The sequence below is a fragment of the Nuphar pumila genome, chromosome 11, assembly GCF_984573655.1.
Source record: "Nuphar pumila chromosome 11, dmNupPumi1.hap1.1, whole genome shotgun sequence".
Classification (NCBI taxonomy): domain Eukaryota; kingdom Viridiplantae; phylum Streptophyta; class Magnoliopsida; order Nymphaeales; family Nymphaeaceae; genus Nuphar; species Nuphar pumila.
Genome location: NC_143259.1, coordinates 114,724,493 through 114,743,256, shown reverse-complemented (window position 1 = coordinate 114,743,256; position 18,764 = coordinate 114,724,493). Strand labels below are relative to the sequence as shown.

The following is an 18,764-nucleotide window of genomic DNA, read 5'->3' as shown; positions in this document are numbered from 1 at the left end:
TAATGTTTTATATGCACTTAGTGTTTGTGTTGTTGTGCCTAGGGATGGCAGTGGACTGGGGGAAAGCGGGGCCCCGCCCCGCCTCGCCCCGTTTGGACCGGGGATGAAGGGTATGAAACGGGGATGGAGGCGGGGGTGGAGGATAAAATCCATCCCCGCCGCGGAGGCGGGGCGGGGGTGGACGTGCACTTTTCCCCGCCCCGCCCCGTCCCCTCCACGATCCCCGCCTAATCCCCGCCCCGACCACTTTTCCCCGCAATATCCCCGCCCCGCCTCATCCCCGTTTGGACCGGGGATGAAGGGTATGAAACGGGGATGGAGGCGGGGGTGGAGGATAAAATCCATCCCCGCCGCGGAGGCGGGGCGGGGGTGGAGGATAAAATTTTGAGGCGGGGCGGGGGTGGAAACCTTGTCCCCCGCCCCGCCCCACTGCCATCCCTAGTTGTGCCTTGTTGGCTATTGTGTTGTTCCATAGTGGACTTGTGCTTATGCACATTGTGGTTGTGATCTTGTAAGCCCTTAGTGATATTGGTTTGTGCTTATGCACTGTTGTGATTGTGTTCTTGTAAGCCCTTAGTGGCATTGTTTTTGTATTTTCCATTATTTCATTACAAAGGTAACTTGATATCATTTACTCTTTGGAATCTATATTGGGCCAACATTTCTTGTACGGTTACTGAAGCATGTTCTCTGAATAAACATTAAATGTGAAAGTAGTCACCAAATTGTTCATGTTGCTGGCTTTATTGATTGGGTTTTGAGTATGCCTTCGCAGATCAGATATGCAAGTGATAGTGAGTAGTCTAGGTCCTATCACCCTGCCAACTCTTGTAATTGGTTGGACTATTTGTTGCGGTGTTTTTGTCAAAATTTCAAAACATATGGCCATAATTGAAGATTTCAAATTTTAAAATGTATTAATGGAATTCTAGAAGCCATATGTCAGATTCCCTTGAACACTGACTATGTTTCCAGTAATTGAACAAATAGTGGTAAAACTAATGATCACAAAAAAATTTACGACTTGGCATCAATGAGCAAACAACGCCAGAAGGAACAGATTCTGGTACTATGCACCTTTTCATTTAAATCATAAGTAGGCTCTTCATTTATTTGACAAAAAAATGTAGGTAAATTGCAGTGATCAGGTTTCTCCTTGTGGCCCTCTGCACAATTAGGGCAAAAGATCCTTTGTTCATGTTACATTTGAGAAATTGATATTTTGGTCAGTGGGTCTTAAAGCAGAACTGTATGTATTATTTTTAGTAGTAATATCTTATCAATAGCGATATAACTGATCAAAATTATGTTACTTTACAATCGTATGAAAGTTTTCTAGCAGTATTGTATTGTGTTGAACACTCCCATTCAGTCTGGACCAGGGTTACCGGAGGGAAGCGTGCTTTTCCGAAGCGCGTTTTGGAAGCGCGAAACGTGGCACTTTCGAAACGTGCGAGGAGGCGCCAAAAAAATTGGAAAGCATGCTTCCCATTTAGGGGAAGCTCGCTTCTCCCTCACTTCCTCTTATTTTTTCATTTTTTTGTGTTTTTTTTATTTTTCTTATTTTTTCTCTTTTTTCGCTTCCCCTCGCTTCCTAGGTTGCTTCCGGTTCGCTTTCTAGGTCGCTTCCGAGACGATTTCTGGTTCGCTTCTAAGTCGTCCCGCACTTCTCGCTTCTTAAAATTTTGGAAGTGCCTCGCTTCCCCTTCCACTTTCTGAATCGCTTTCCGCTCCCGCTTCCCTGAGTGGCAACTCTGGTCTGGACAAGATTTCATTGCTCGTGGACTTGCACTGTGTTGAACATTTCTGATGCAGCTTTCATTTGTGATGCAGTTCTCAGATGGCTACTTGGACCTGATCATGATCAGGGATTGCCCAAAATTGACATTAGTAAATATAATGTCAAAGCTAAGTGATGGTGGTCATGTCAAGTCCCCATATGTCTTGTACCTCAAGGTAAGATTGCTTATTGTGTGTCCCTACTGTTTTTATCATGCATTTGTTGTGGTCTATATTCAATTACAAATGCTCAACTTACAGCCTATGTCATGGTTGACATATGGCCGTGTATGTCACGTAAAAAAAGATTGTAAGAGAAAAACATGCTAATATAGTTAAATCTCGGCAGATGTTCAAAAATGTCTTTATTTGGAAAAAACGACTTAACACGGGTCTAAGCTTAGAGTTCTTTGTGGATCATGTGCTTCCGACTCTTACGATCCAAGGAAGAGCTATAATGACTTCTTAATTTGGAATCAGACCTATAGTGGTCAAGCACTCGACCCGGTTTCTTTGGTCATGTATCAATTTTGATAATCGTGTTGCTTCAGCCAGTGGAAATACTTGGACTGTGTTTGCAGGTAAAGGCTTTATATTTGGAACCAGGCCAGCGTGTGGACAAATCACACAAGGGGGGTATCATTGACTGTGATGGTGAAGTCTTGGCCAGAGGTGAAGGAACATATAAATTTGGGCAGCAGGACCTTATGGCTTATGGTCCCATATATATGACTGTCGACAAGGGTTTGGCCACTCTGTTCTCTCCAAAGTAACATTTTGCCATTATTTGATTGGTGTTTTCATTTTGATTAGACAAGCTCGCTATATGGATCAGCAAACTAGGGAGAATTGATGATTCATGTGTATAGCAGAGTCCACATTTCTTGCAGAATCGTGCTGGACGAAACAGTTTTCGGTTAGAACACCCCTGATGTTCAAGATCGGACAAGACCTTGTGACTAGTTTGCTGGTCCGCATTACACATGCATCTGAGTTACTTGATCACCACTTTAATGTTATGATATTTCACTAATATTATGATGTTTTTCTTGTGGAGGTGCCTCAACTTGACCTAATTGATAGAAGAATGTCAATCTCCCATGCCAGTTGAAGCACAAGTGGTGGTTTGATGCAATCAATTGGACCACACTAACTCTTTACGATTCTTTTCTGCTTCTTTTGTTATGTTTGTTGTGGTTTTCTTTCTTCTTATTGTGATGTTTTCATGTACAAATATTAGCCAATTCTACTTTAACTGGTTAATAATCCTTTTTACCTTTCCATAAACAAATGTATCTATATATTCTGGCTGGTTTGGAACAGGGATTTGATTTATGTTTGAATGTAGACTGGTAAAGGTTTGGTGTGAACTCATAGATATTTACGCTGTTTAGTCTTGGTTTGGTAAGAAATACTGTGCCTGAACTTGTTTTGAGCTTGGCAAGCCATGTTTGAGCTTTTTTTTTTTCGTGAGCTTTATATCAAATTTGAGCTTAGGTAAAAGAGATTTTTCTATCATCCATTTTTGAGATATTTCACTGTAAAGATAATATATGCAGGAATGGTAGGACTTTAAGCATAATAACATTAAGCAAAACAAGTTGAGGAGTCTTATGATTAATTTCAACAGAGCAGAGCTAATCAGATGGCTTTATTGCCCAGAAAAGGTACGAACACAAGATGCAAGAAAATATAGTAGGAAGTCAGATATAAAGAAGCCTGCTTCAATGTTGCTGGTCGTATTGGTGTTTGGTTTGAATGCTTAAACTCAAAATTGCTACTTGAGATTGGACTGAGTTGAGACAAGCCTTTAACAAGCTGAGTTTAGTTCGATGATGACTCCTTCGGGTAGGTGTTAGAATTGAGTTTGCAGAGTAAATAGACTAGACATGGCTCATGTAGTCTTGGTGGACTTAGTTGAGCTTGTTATGCTAGTGGTCTGGCTCATGCTTGGCTTGTAAAGAGCTTGTTCGAACTTGTTAAATAGGCTATGCATGCCAAACGCCTCGAAATCTTAACCCAAAATTTGAGATTTTTTTTTTCATAACAATGGAAACAAGTCATACTATAAGGTTAAGCATTCCGGAACATTACAGTGGGGAGGAAATCAAAATCATTTATTTCATTTCAATATCAATGAAAATTAACATCAGAGTTTTTTGAACTATCCCTGGAACAGTAAATCCAAAATCTCGATTGAAGTCTCATCTCGCAGCCGCTCATATACTTTATTCATTACCTGAAAATTGGTAAAATTATAGGAATTAGACTATAACTGTCTAAGTAAAAAATCTGTAACTTTTAATGCAGGTATATCATGAATCTAGTATGTGATGTGGGTGTCATGTGTGATTTTTCAGTATATAGAAGAATAAGTAAAGATTTACACTATGACAGTCAATAATTTATCAGAAGCTAATTGGCAGGTAACATCAATAGTAATATTTAAATATCTCATAATCACATATACAAATTCATGCAATAATTCAGGGGAATGTGACAATTACATAATTCAGGTAAGCATTCATGCAACATGATGCATCTGTTAGGCATAAAATAACATTAATCAATACCATGATGCACAATTTTAGTAAACAGAACTTTTGTCATGCATTAGAAATTGAACATCATGCAACCATCAACATGTAACAATTATGATAACAGATATCATATGCATGTTCTAATGCATAGCAGGAATATGTATGATTTATGTGCAATTAATGAACATTTTATTATCTTTATTTAAGGTTTTCTTTTTCCATATGCATGCCCTATTAAATGCATACAACTTTAAGTTTCATCTTTTTAATTACCGTTGTTCGCGGATACACCAAATGAGTATAATCTTCGAGATCAAGTTAGGTTCTTAGGGTAGCTTAGCACACAAATTTATATTTTATTATTGGGTTACAAACTTAGTCTTCGACTGAATCACCTTCGGAACATTAGACCTCCACATCTAATGTCGAGAACACAAGGGACACCCTACGCCCACAAGTGTCACTTTTTTTGTACAAAAAATAACAGCGGTGTCAAACACACCACCCCCAGGTAAAGTGACGGTCTTTCATTAAAACCGTGGCCAGGAGAAGGAACCTCAATATCGGGTTTAAGGGACAAAATAAAGCACACGAAGTTTTTGTATCCTCACAATCTCCCCAACACCGGATCTCTAAGATCTTCATTCTCCAGATGGAAGATCCTAGAACATATATTACATTATTTTTAATTATTATATTTTTATTAAAGTCAATTCTTTAAGTTTGAACACCATGTGCAAAAGTAAAGTGAAAACCCGCATCCTCCATCGCGGGGACCCTTCGGGACTCCAGCCCGTGAGGACAACATGAACAGTGTAATAGTGTGTCATACCAACTTGTGTGGTTTAAGTAATGCAATCAAAATATATATGAAAATGAATCACACCCACGGCTCTCCTGGCCGGTGATGGTCCATTTAGGCCATCGGTGCATCACATAACAAAACCAAAATAGTGTTTTATTCTTAACACTAGGCCAAAGTGTCAAATGCATGTGCACTCATGCAAAAATAAACCCAATCATAAACATGAGTTTACCATCCATGTGCAAGTGCTTTCATGTAATCACTTAACACACTTGCATTCATCTAAAATTCATAAGTACATTAGAACATTTATGCATGATTATACATGCCAAACACACATCGATTTCATGTATGCATGTGCACTTGAGACCAAATCATAAATGCATGATAATTAAACATGTCCCATAAAGGTAGGCACATGAAACTTTTCGTTTATAACATGTGTTAATCATCCACACACATGAACATAACCCAGACCTAGGAATTAAATTTTTGGGTTGCACACATTCATATCATGTATGCACATGTACCAAAACAAACTTTGCAATAACCTATTAACAAACATGCATTCATATCCATCAGGCTAAATCCAAACTAAAGCATAAGGAGAACTTCATTCCTCAGATTAAGTCCACTATCATATGTTTGGAACCAATATAACAACCTCATTCCTCAAACACAATTAATCATGATGCATACAAGCAATTCAAATCATATGTTTTCTGACAAAAAGCAGTTTAAGCATATGATAAAAGGAAACATCCAACAACCATTGCAACCTTGGCAGATCTAGACCGGATCTATCATGTTGAAGAAATTGGCAGGTCTGTCCAGATCCATCAACTCATGGGAATCAACAGACCTGACTAGAACCTCATGTGCATGTTATTCCATAGGTCTGGTCTGAAACAACACTAACTGTAAGCAGACCTAAACATTTTAAGGAAAAAGCATATGTATAAACCAATAAGATCAGCCCATGCATCGACTAAGAAACCAGATTGCATAACAGGGTTTCTGACTGCTGACTGTCAGCTGGTCATAACCCGATAATTCTGGACCAGATTTGTCACTCCATTTCCTAATAGAAATGACTATACAACCCGTGTAAAATTGCACCGCATTCAATGTAATGGGCAATAGCATTAATGGTGTGTAAAAGTGATGAGCCACTGTATAAACAAATGATAACATTGATTCTGTTCTTTCATTTTGCTCATAAAAGTATCTACCATTACACGGGCAATATCAAAGAAGAAAATATCACATTGAAACAACTCTAAAGGGTAATACTAATGACACAATATAAGAAGTAGAATTTCGTATACAGAACATGATTCATAAGAAATTCCTATCATCTTTGTTGTTCCAAATACACAATGAAAATGCTCATTACCCTATTGAACAAACAGTGTCAAACCCACAAGATCACCAACAAAACAATAACCATCTTCCCATGTTTAAGTTTAACAATGACTTCTGATAATGAAGGCTTCAAATCACATTTAATAACAATGATTTCTTCGTATCTGATAGGATATATTCTTTGTATTTCAAGAACATACAAGGAATCAAGGAAATGTTGTAATTATCTATATCAGTCCAAGATCCACATTTACAACTCACATTCTGAACCAGTTTCAGAACTTATGCGGGTGCATATTCATGATCAACACCTCCAGAGAAAAAAAAACATCGTACGGGAAAGCTTCGATCAACACATTTTTTTTTCAAGATTCAGATTATAAAACACACAAACCACCCACACTCTCTTAACCACATTCCATTGCAAGAGCCACCATCATTTTCTAGGACAAGAAACCCCAATTTCTGTTGATTTTGGGGATTTCTTTAATGCCTACTTAAATTCCCCAAATTTCTTAATAGAAATCGGAACAAAAATAAAAAACCCCAATTTCTACATATAAAAACCAAGAATACAATTAAAAGAAACAATAATCATGCTCGTAGCATTTTGATTGCAGCCCCCCCCCCCCCCCCCCACCCCACACACACACACACATCCACCGGATTTATGTTTTTTGGCCACCGAGTTTCCAGCGAGGTTCTTGGTAGCAGGCATAAAACATGGTTTTTCCTCTTTTCTTGACAAACCCCAACACAACTAAAATCAATCCATGACCTAACAAGAAAAATCACAGAATCCCTACCTGTTCCGGCGATTGTAGGAGGTGTGACCGCGGTTGGGAGGTCGCCGGCATCGATTGCTCCACTGCAAGGGAGCTGGTGTCGATGGACGTCCAGCGTTGTCAGCACCACCGCACGTCGAGGAGGAGAGGTCAAAGAGTGTACCAGAGAGAACCAGCGTGGAGGCTCTTTCGCACGCAAGGAGGGCAAAGCCGAGAGGGAAGCGAGAGAGGAGACAGAAAAAAAGAGAGAGGAGAGTGGGAGGAAGAGAGAAACATGAGGGCCTTTGTAGAAGGTTGCTCGAAAAGGGAGGGCCGTTACCCTTACCTGCGGCGGTTGTGCATCCCCTTCCTTTGCCCCTTTGCGATTTCCCGTTACGGGGGTTAGGGTTCACTCTGAACCCTAACCAACTTTGTTTTATCAGGCAACCCGTATCGGGTTGCCTTATATTACACACTTTTTTTTTACCTACCGTATGTACGCAGGGTGCAGTCTGGGTCCAAGACCGAGACCCGAGATCCAACCGTGAGTTGGATCTGAGGTTCACTTGCAGCGTGAGACCACAGATTCGCCTAGAATTTGGATCCGCAGGTTGGATCCATATGGATCCAACCATTAAGGTATATTTAATATATTTGCTATTATATTTCTATTATTATTATTGTTTCTTCCCTATATATATATATATATATATATATATATATATATATATATATATATATATATATATATATTATACGTATGTTTATATATGGATCCTGAATCCTAAAATTTTCTCTTTATTAGACGATTGAAACTATGGGTCCAAATGATGTAAATTGGATCCAAACCTCCAGTAGATGAATATGGCTCCAAAATAAACTACTATGGATCATATATAAAGTTTTCTCCTTTAAGATCTGATTATAAATTCGCAGATCCACATAATAAGTTTTGGATCCATTATCAAATCTTACCATGATATCGAGATTCCAATATCAAGGATCCGAACCAAAAATTAAAATATACTATTAGGTATTTATCTGGATCCAATTATCGAAGATCCAAATAGTATTTTAAGGATTCAACATCGAAGATTCGAACAGGACATCCAAGATCCAATTAGATATAAAAAATAAAACAATGAAAGTATCCTTGTAGCAGCTTCTGAATATGAAATTCAAGTTTATTTATCTGATAAAATTCATGGTTATTACATATTTTGTCATACAATTTAGTGTAGAATAAATTGTTGAAATGTTTGGCTTGCAAGCAACAGGTTTAGAATCAAAATCATATTGCTTCTAGCTTTAAAACAACAAAAAATGATTATATTGTATGGCAAAAAAGATACATTTTTTGAAATACCCTATAATTTTTGAAATATGTCCTATTTCCAAATTCACAAATATCTGACTTTTTAAAGATTGTTTTACACGGGTATTGCAAACTCTCATTAAAAGGTAGATTCACACATTTTTTTGTAGTTCACGAAATTTGCATAACCATATCTCTGAACTTCTTGTAACTGAAACTTGTCAAAATTATATAAATATTTTACTAAATTCACATATATAGTATGAAGTTCGTATAATCATATATGTGAACTTTTTGTAACAAATCTGTAAAAACTTTATAAATATTCTACTAGATTTGCATGTATAGTATGAAGTTCTCATAATTGCAAACTTTCTGTAACTAAAACCTGTTAAAACTTTGCAAATATTTCACTAAATTCGCATATATAGTATGAAGTTTGCATAACTATATATGCAAAGTTCTTGTAATTGAAACTTACTGTAACTTTATAAATATTTAATTAAATTCTCATATATAGTAAAAAGTTTGCTTAACCAAATATGTGAACTTTTAATTAAAACATGTCGTAACTTTGCAAATATTTCATTAAATTCACATAAATAGTATAAAGTTTGCATAAACAAATTTACAAACTTCTTGTAATTGAAATATGTCGAAACTTTATAAATATTTTACTAAATTTGCATATATAATACAAAGTTCAATTAAACAAATCTGCGAACTTCCTGTTATTGAAACCTGTTGAAACTTTGTAAATATTTCACTAAATTTGCATATGTACTATGAAGTTCACATTAGAATCGTACAAATATTGTTTAAGTAACTAATCCTCCAAGAGTTTCGCAAATATGGGGCAATCTACGCATATAACAAATTGCAAAGTTTCGTGAAGTTCACATTCTGAAATGACTATGGCAAAGAAGGTCATTGTGAATATGCTTTTTGTATGTGATTTTTTTTACATATTTGCGGATTTTCATAATGATCGCAAATATTGAGGATGAATAAAATGTAAATTTCTTTATTTTTGCATAGTTTTGTATGATCATTAAATGCAACTATTCAATTGTTTACAACACAAGGCTATTTTCGCATAAAGTAAAGTTTTTTATGGTCCTCAATGTGCTTTCCTCTATCAACAAATTTTGGCCATTATTATCGATGATGTTTTCTAGTCATCGGTGACGGTTCATTAGATGAATTCTATCTTATTAATATGATTAAAATACCCTTAAAATAATGGCATTTTTTTAAAATATAAGGTTAGTTTTTTAGGTTAAAAAGGTAACTTTGGTAGTTTCATAAAATAACTTTTTTGAAAAAGGTGTTTGACTATTCATTTCAATTCAAGTTCGAAAGACCTATAATTAATAAAAAAATAACCATGTATTTTTTTAAAAATATCATTCTTTCAAGGGTATTTTAGTTATTTTAAGAAGGTTGAATTCATCTAATGTTAAACACAACTAGTTTAATGTTAGATTAATCCTACATTGCCGAAAAAACATGATCCAACTATGCACCAGTATGGGTTATTTTGAAAGTCATAGTTGCATGTGTTTTTGTACTTATGTCTTTGTTATTGTTTGTTTAGTAAGAAAACATGATTTTAAAAAGACTATTTTCAAAAGAAAATTCAAATTTTTATTGCAACGTGAGTCATTGATTATTAGATTATTTTGAAACTCATCTAAACATAAAAAAATCAACATTTAATCTATGTTTTCTGTAAAACTAATAGTCGTAGTGGACCATATTCAAATTGGTAAGAGCATGTTGACTCTTCATCGTGAAAATGCTTAGTTCATGCATTTAAAAAAATGTTGACTAGTGCTTTTTTTAATGTGCATGGGGAGCTCCTCCGTGGTACAAATTCTAGAGCTCTCGATTATGATTGTCTAACTATCTCATTCCATCCAAACAATGTTACATGTACTTTTAGAATGTCTATATAAAGAGTTCACCATCCATCTCAACATTTCTCAAGATGGACACCCTAACTATCTTGAAAGATGGAAAGATGGATGGAACCAGGACCAGGTGCCATCACATGGCACACTTTGAGTGTGCCTCTGCACATGGCTGCCCCCACAACTGACAGACTACAATCAAAGATTGCTGACATTAGGTGCAGCGGCACACTTCAGAGTGTGCCATGTGATGGCACCTGGTCCTGGCTCAGATGGATGGCTGTTAGGCAGATCACAATGTTGATGTTTAAAGAGTTCACATAAAATGGAGTGGCGCTGCATAAAAATTCCTTCATGTTTAAATTGTTCATCATTCTTTTAACATATAAGCAAAAGGTCAGTCCAATATCCTAATTGTTGGAACGAGAGAGCAGCTTGTCCACTTAAAATGAGTGACTAGTAGGGGTGTCAATGGGTTAGGTTTGACCTGAACTTGACTAGTACCAAACTCTATGGGGTCAGGGTTTGGTGATAAATAAGAATGTCCTATTAGAATCCGGGTTGGAGTCGAAGGGTTTAATACAGATGTAACGCCCTGAAATTTAACCCAAATTGTTGAGGAATTTTTTTTTTATTTCAGCGAAAAGATTCACAATTAACCAGGCTAAACATTTAAAGCACGTCACAGAAATCATCAAAGTAATTATCATTCATTTTATTTCTAATAAAAAGTTTAAAACATAAGGTCAGGGTTTTAAAATGACTGTTTGACATAATTAATAATAGCCAAATTAACTTTTGACATCTCGAAAACACAATAGATCATATATCTAGGTCTGCACACCATCCCGCAACCGCTCTTGATCTTTTACTCTTCTCCTGAAAAATAATAAAATAATTTATGTCAGACTACAATCAGTCTTCGTAGGAGAATATTATGATTTTGCAGATGTACTATGTAACAATTATGCAATATGTTTGCTTAATTATAGACAGTGAAGCATGATACTAAATATGGCATAAAGAAACACGTAACATGAAATAATTTATTGTATATCACTAATCTAACTCACAAAAACATAACATGAATTAACATCTAATCAGATAAGTAAACACTGGTTTAAATACTTAATCATATGCTCAATTATCTAATCCCAAGTTAACAAATTCAAGTACAAAGCTCACAATGTTTGGTCTGATTGATAAGAAGTAAAATTTAATGTTTCTCTTGAATTATCTCACGGGTACTCGCAGGCCAAGGCAACCATAACAGAAGAGAACATTCAGAGGTTTATTATACATTGGTGTTTTATTAACCCGAATGTCTAACTGAAACTGAAAATCCTAAGGGAGTGGTTGAATAACCGAGAGAACCTCCCAAAGGCTCAAATAATAGGATGCATCCCTAACTTCTGCAGAAGATCGTAGATCTACCACGTATGACAAATTTGGTAGTCTGGGTCCCCTAACTCTGAAAACTGGAGACCAACGAGTCATTGCCGCTCGAAGCTAAAAGCACATATCCCTAGAGTTGTGTACCACCTACCCTCTCCAAGGTAAGCTAGAGTCTGAGTGGGTTGATATTCTTATTAATTTGTATTACCCGATTTGTTAGGATTTTTCCTGATCTGAACCGAGTAGCTAAAAGATACTAGAGTTTCCCCAAAAATTTGAATCCTACCATCGGAGTAGCAGATCCCCAACCATTCATACCTTACATGGGTATGTTAACCATATCTTTATCCATTTAATCGTACATACCCACCCAGAGTGCTCTGGTATCTTTAAACTGTCAAGCACAAATGCCCTGGTACCTTTAAACCAGTCAGGCAAAGTATTCATATATGTTTGAATTTACATTTGGATTCATTTTATAACTTCGAGGAATAGTGTGTGACCCTCAATATTCTGGCTTGACATATATGTTCCCACATCAAACCGACCTACAGGATCGGTTATGAGTTCATTATTTAAGAATTATGGGTACATTATACTTCCAAGTGAATCATATAACAGTAGGTGTAAAGCCTCATACCGATATTCATTTCATCCAGCCTAATTCTATGCTTACTAAATCTTGAATTTGTCACTATATCTGAGTAAGGCACATATAGTCGTTCCTTTGCATTACAATGTTTTTAAGTAGTTGAATAACTTCAGAGACATGAAATGCATAATTCCCATTTTCTTATTGAACCTATATGCCAAATATTCTTTTTTTAAAGTAGATTGCACTCTTAAATAAAATAGAGTATGAAACATACATAAAGCAACACTAGAATTGGATTGTGTATGAACTTGAATATGCTAGGAATATGGCCAAGATAAACATGTTCATCTCTGGATATGTTTTAAGTATGAAGTAAGAGCACATTTACATAATAAAGATGCTTTCTGAAAATGATATAATAGACTCACAACCTTTCTATAGTATGCAGTAAAATCGCAGACCAATTTCATCTTATGCAATAATTGATTCCTGTAACTACCAACACCATATTATACATTTTGAATTCATAGTGGACCAAGGAAGAGCAATTCACATAATATGATTGCATGTAACACACAAATTCAAGAAATGACATTTTTTTCATAGTTTTTCTACAGAAAACAATCATCAATTTCTGTCATTGGACTCAACACTGCAAAGTTTTTGTCAATAACCTAACACAAAAATTTTGAATACAGAATTTCCAACTGATTTTTTTTTTGCAGAACAATATGCTGAAATTAAAAGTTTCACAGGAAGCCAATAACAGCTGACGTAACAAGCAGATCTTGAGTTTGATTTACAGGCAACAATTTAACCGCAAGAAATCATGCCAAAAACAAAACAAACGCAAGTTGGTCTAACATAGGGTCTGGACCTTTATACAAAATACTGATTTTTGAGTATAAGCACAATACAAAAATTGATATATATATATATATAAAAGTTGAAATATGCATGTGAAAATCACTACTCATTGATTACTCAACATCCTATAAAGATGACATAGTTGAATAAAAGAAATGGGGTCTGAATCAACATTTAGTAAACCAAAAACCCCAATCCTTACTAATTACTCGAACATTTTAAGATGAATCCAAACTAGGTGATAAGTAAACATGATCTTATGCAACGATCGTGTATGAGTGCGCAGAGATAAACTGGGACAATAGATAATCATATAGGGATTTTTTTTCAATGAATATCTTATCGAATCTTAAAAGCAATAACACTCAAATCTTAAGTTCAAATCTCTTTTCTGAAACAACACACACCTAGATTAGAACTATGGATATACCATTACATAACTTCAAAGCTAAGTATGCAGATCAAGAGTCCCAATATCGAATTTTAAACTGGAGCATGCAGATCATGAGTTCCAATATGTATATATTTCAAAATTTAAGGCACGCAGAATAGGGACTTGACTTATTTCAGGAAATATAACTAAACACATCCAGCTTTTACTCATGGAACCAAACATAAACCAAACTATATTCTTTTGTAAATACGCAGATCAGGATTTTAAGAGTACTTACCAATGTTAAGTCACATATATTCACGTTGATCGGTCATACCAGAAGGTATTGACTGATTAGCTACCCAAGGAATCACATATTGTTGCATCCACTTAAAACCCTTCTAAAATTTTGAAATCTTTTTGATTTGGGGTGTGTTACAACCCATTGCAAACTTGAAACAAAATACACCCACAACAATCATAGCAAAACCCTACCTTTTTTAAGATCTTCCTCTTTCCACCGGCTGCTGCAGTGATTTCAGTACCATTGTGTGTCGTTCGTCCCTGGTCGTGTGACGACAAGAAGAAAGGAGGGAGACAATGAGTGAGAGAGGAAAGGTGGGGTCAGTTAAATAGAGAGGGAAATGGGAGAGGCGGTTACAGAGTTCGTGGGTGGGGGAGAGGAGTTGGTTTTTCCCTCCCCACGCGTCTCGATATCCCCTTTCGTAACCCCCATTCACCCAAATTTTAGGGTTTTGTGTTCACTAATCCCCCCCCCCCCTTCCCTCTTATTACACGATTTTTTTTGTGACTTCATTTTAACGCACCAACGGGTGCGGGTTTGGTTTGACCGAACCTATGACCCATGACCCCCATATAGTTGGCTCCACGTTTTGGGCCTATCTGGATCCATCCATGGATCTGGATCTTTTAGTTTTTTTTGAAGTACTAATATTTAAAATTTCGAATAGGGATCCAAATTGAATTACTATGGATCCAATTACGTTATCCTGAAATTAACGTAACTTACTATGGATCCAGGATCCACTTTATTTATAAATCTCTATAAGAGATCTGAATCTAAGGATCCAAGGTTTTTTTTATACTATGATTTGGAACTATGGATCCAAATTAATATTCATGGATCCAAAAGACTCTATTGTGGATTCCAACACATTATTATCGATCCAACCATTAAAAATTTAATTGGATTCACACTATATTTAAATCTCCACTGTCCAGGATCCAAATGAAGTAATGTGGATCCAAACATTACATAGGGTATACCAGTCCCACTAAAGGGTTGTAGGCCCAATATAGAAATTTTCTCATTACAGTTTTGATTTAAACTTCGCGGATCCACTCCATGTGTTCTGGATTCAATATTGAATTTAACCCTGATATTAAGGATCCAAAACTAGAGATCTGATCCATTTGACCAAAATGATTATTAAATATCTCATCTAATATCCGTGATCTGATATCTAAGATCTGGATGAAATATCAAAGATCCAAACTGGATATCAGGGATTCCAATCATTGAAGATCCAAATAAGATATCCGAAATTCATATACGAATAAACAAATACGACACTAAAAATATCCTTGTACCAGCTTAAGGATATAAATTTCAAGTTTATTTACCTGATAAAATTCACGGGTATTACAATGGAGTCGAGTATGATTTGTGAAATTTCATACTAAACCAAGGTCCCATTGTATTATTGAAACATTGATGTCATCTCTTAATTGCACCAAATTTTTTATCACCACGTGTGCAGCCACCAATTATCTTTAGACAGAGACATTTGTATTGCCTCTGACAAGGTGCAATAAATTAGTTTGATCAATCCAATACACTAGAACTTTTTTAAAAGGGTAATGTTTTCTTCCCTGGCTCATGGGTAAGAATTCCCTTAGTGATAACCCTCCATATGTGATGGATGAGTAGAAATCAGCTCTTAGTTTATGTTCTATATGTTATTTTTTTAGGGGTTGAAGAATCAATAGTCTATAATATATTGAATTTTCAACCATAAAAAAACATATTTTTATGTTGAAAAATACGGTTCAAGGGTGGGTTCATACTATTTTGACAATACTGAACAAATCTCTGTGGTTAGATTTAGTCAAAACAACCTCCCGTATAAGTTTCAACTAGGGGTTTCTTACTCACGAGGATAAAGAATATTTTGGCTTCTTTAAAGTCATAATTCACAAAAAACACACAATGTAGAAAAACCTCAAATTATCAAGATATAACACAATATTCAGCCAGATCCAAACACAAAACAAGAGCGAGTACAAAACTGGATCCAACCCATGCTCCAACAAGAATCTAAATCATGGTAAATCTAGGCCCCATGTATTGACAACCTCAAAACTAGGTGCCTACAACCTAGTACACATTACCCACCTTAATGCCCACAAGGGCTCCACTAATCTGGTAGGGGCTACTTGTAAATGTCACCTGGACGTCACAAGTTCAAAACTCATGGGTAGCGTCCCTTGCTGCAAGGTCTAAGTTGGGTGTACTCCCAGGTGGATAGGGGTACCTCAAGGGTTTTACCCACTGGAGGCCAACCAATGTGCAGTCGGTGGAGGGTTTTTTCTTTGGATTATCCAAAAAAATATATACACCCAATCTTAAATTAATATATAGTATGGAAGGACATGATTGATATGAAATAAATAAATAACTTGCTAAAAACTGTCTAACCTATCAACTATTTACAAAATATCATCCAACATTTATGTTACTTCATTTGTATATACTTTAGGTGTTATTTGGGGGCATTGAATTGGAGTTGTTTTGCAGTTCTCATCTGTGCTCTCATGCTCTACTGTTTGGGAGTAGTAGTATTGCTGAAACAATGCATTGGGAATGGAGTTAGCTCACACCAGCACCTATATCATAGGGACATGCTATTTTGGTTGTGTTTGGGGGCATGAGCAGACATGCCCCCACATATGGACACAAACACTGACAAATACAAATATTATTTTAATATTAATTATTGTTTAAAAGTATTTTTTAATATTAAAATATTAATAACATATTTTTAATAATTAAAAATAAAAAAATTTGTTTTCTTTTACCTATTTTCTAAAAAATATTAAAATTTATGAGTCGAACCGGCATCATGCTTCCACGTGTTCACGCCTCTTTGTGACATAGCCCCCTCAACACATTTCAACACCATTCACAAGAGGATGTTTTTGGCAACTCCATCTTCAATGCCACATTTTAGCAACGGAACAAAATAGGGTTTTCATATCAATGCAAGGCTCCCAAATAATTCTAAAATTAAAATACCTGCTTAAGGCATAAATTCACATTCATGTCTTTCTTCTTCATCTTTTTATTGAACAACTCTTTTTTGTCATCTTATGGTCTCATTAAGCAAATCAACAATAAGGGCATTTTACTCACAGCCTTTGACTAAAGAAAGGTCAACTAACTGATTTCTGGATCAAGTGTCTTTGAAATATAATTTATAAAATCATGTTGCTAAATGTAACAATAAAGAGTTAAAGCAGGTTTTGTGAACTGATTTCTGGATCAAGTGTGTTTTTGAAATATAATTCATAAACTCATGCCGCTAAATGCAATAATAAAGAGTTATAGCAGGTTTTGTAAATAACTGATAAGTTAGGCAGAAAAGTTTGCCTTTGAATGGAGCATGATTACCACAGCTTCCCTATTAATTCCAAACTGCTTCAAGGACCACGGCTACGTGCTGAGGTGTGCAGTAATTATTTATAATTAGAGTGTGATCTTCTCTCAGTGGTTTAGTTAGCTTAGGGTCTCTTGAGGCGGTACTTGTTTTGGTATTTTTTTCGTTTTGACCCTCATCAATTTCTTTCTTATTCTATTCCCTTTAATGTTTTCGTGCACGGCATGTTGGAACACTAATTACTTTAATTACAATATTAAGAAGATCTGCATGCTATGACCCTTTTTAATCTTAGTATTACCAAACACCCCCACCATTTCTAGTTTGAAGAGTCATGTTGTACATTAACTTGGAAATGGTGCAAGAAAATGATAATGTCAAGCGTAGGCTTATAAAACGGATTGGATCTGGACTGATCCAATTTGGCGGTTTGGCTTAGGTTGGATGGTTGGGTGCAAACGGATCAAGTTTGTAAGGACCTCTATTATGAATCTAACAATTTATTTTCAAATACATATCCTTGAAGTAATAAACATATTTACATATGTTTTACATCAAAGAGTGTATATGGTGGAAGTGTTTGGCACTTGCAAGCAATAAGTTTAGAATTCTAAAAATGACTGTATTGGACCTAAAAAATGAAGCATTTCTAAAAATGCCCCATAATTTATCAAATTCATCGAATGGACAATTCTACAGGTTCACAAATTTTTTTTATGCTTTTACCCCTCGTAGGTGCAAATTTTTTATATTCGCACGTCCTAACGCTAAAATAATACACCAATGAAATGTCAACAAAATTGCATATGAGGTTGCGATATTTCACGAAAGATTATAAAATTTTAAAAAATTGTGAAACTTGTGATGAGTTTCGCACGATAACTTGCAAAAATCATAAAATTTGTGAAAGTTCGATAATTGTGAAATTGTGGACGAGTATTGCAAGGCACGTTGCAAAAATCTTTTAAAGTGTTGTAGATGTCTATACCTTATGAAATTCTGAAAGAGTATCGCACGACGTATTGCAAAATTATGAAAAATTATAAAAGTTTGATACTGTGAAATTTATTAATCGAATCACACTCGTATTGCAAAATTACTTTTGCTTGCAAAATTTTGTCCCATATAAATGATGATTTGTTTATCAACCTCGTTTTTAGTTTCTCTCAACCAAGTTTTTCCGCAACCCCTATCGTTCTTGTGGTCCCCAATCCTTTCGGTGACATTTTGATAACATTCAGGTGAATATTTTGGCGGACAACGACTTTACAAAAATCCTTCATTGGTGGTGAAAAACCTTGAATTTTGGAAATTTTCAGCGAATCTCTCATGAATATTCTGGTAAAAACCTTTATCGACGACTTCATCAACGTCCC

The 18,764-nt window shown here is 35.7% G+C and overlaps 1 long non-coding RNA gene and 1 pseudogene across 1 annotated transcript; both read left to right on the top strand.

The window, feature by feature from the left end:
• The first annotated feature begins 1,033 nt into the window (after positions 1-1,033).
• Positions 1,034-2,552, top strand: LOC149822952 (sphingosine kinase 1 pseudogene; annotated as a pseudogene).
• A 9-nt stretch (positions 2,553-2,561) lies between these two features.
• LOC149822951 (uncharacterized) lies at positions 2,562-3,149 on the top strand. The gene is made up of 2 exons (XR_016426137.1): positions 2,562-2,749; positions 2,837-3,149. It is a non-coding gene; the product is annotated as an uncharacterized LOC149822951 (long non-coding RNA).
• Positions 3,150-18,764: the final 15,615 nt, after the last annotated feature.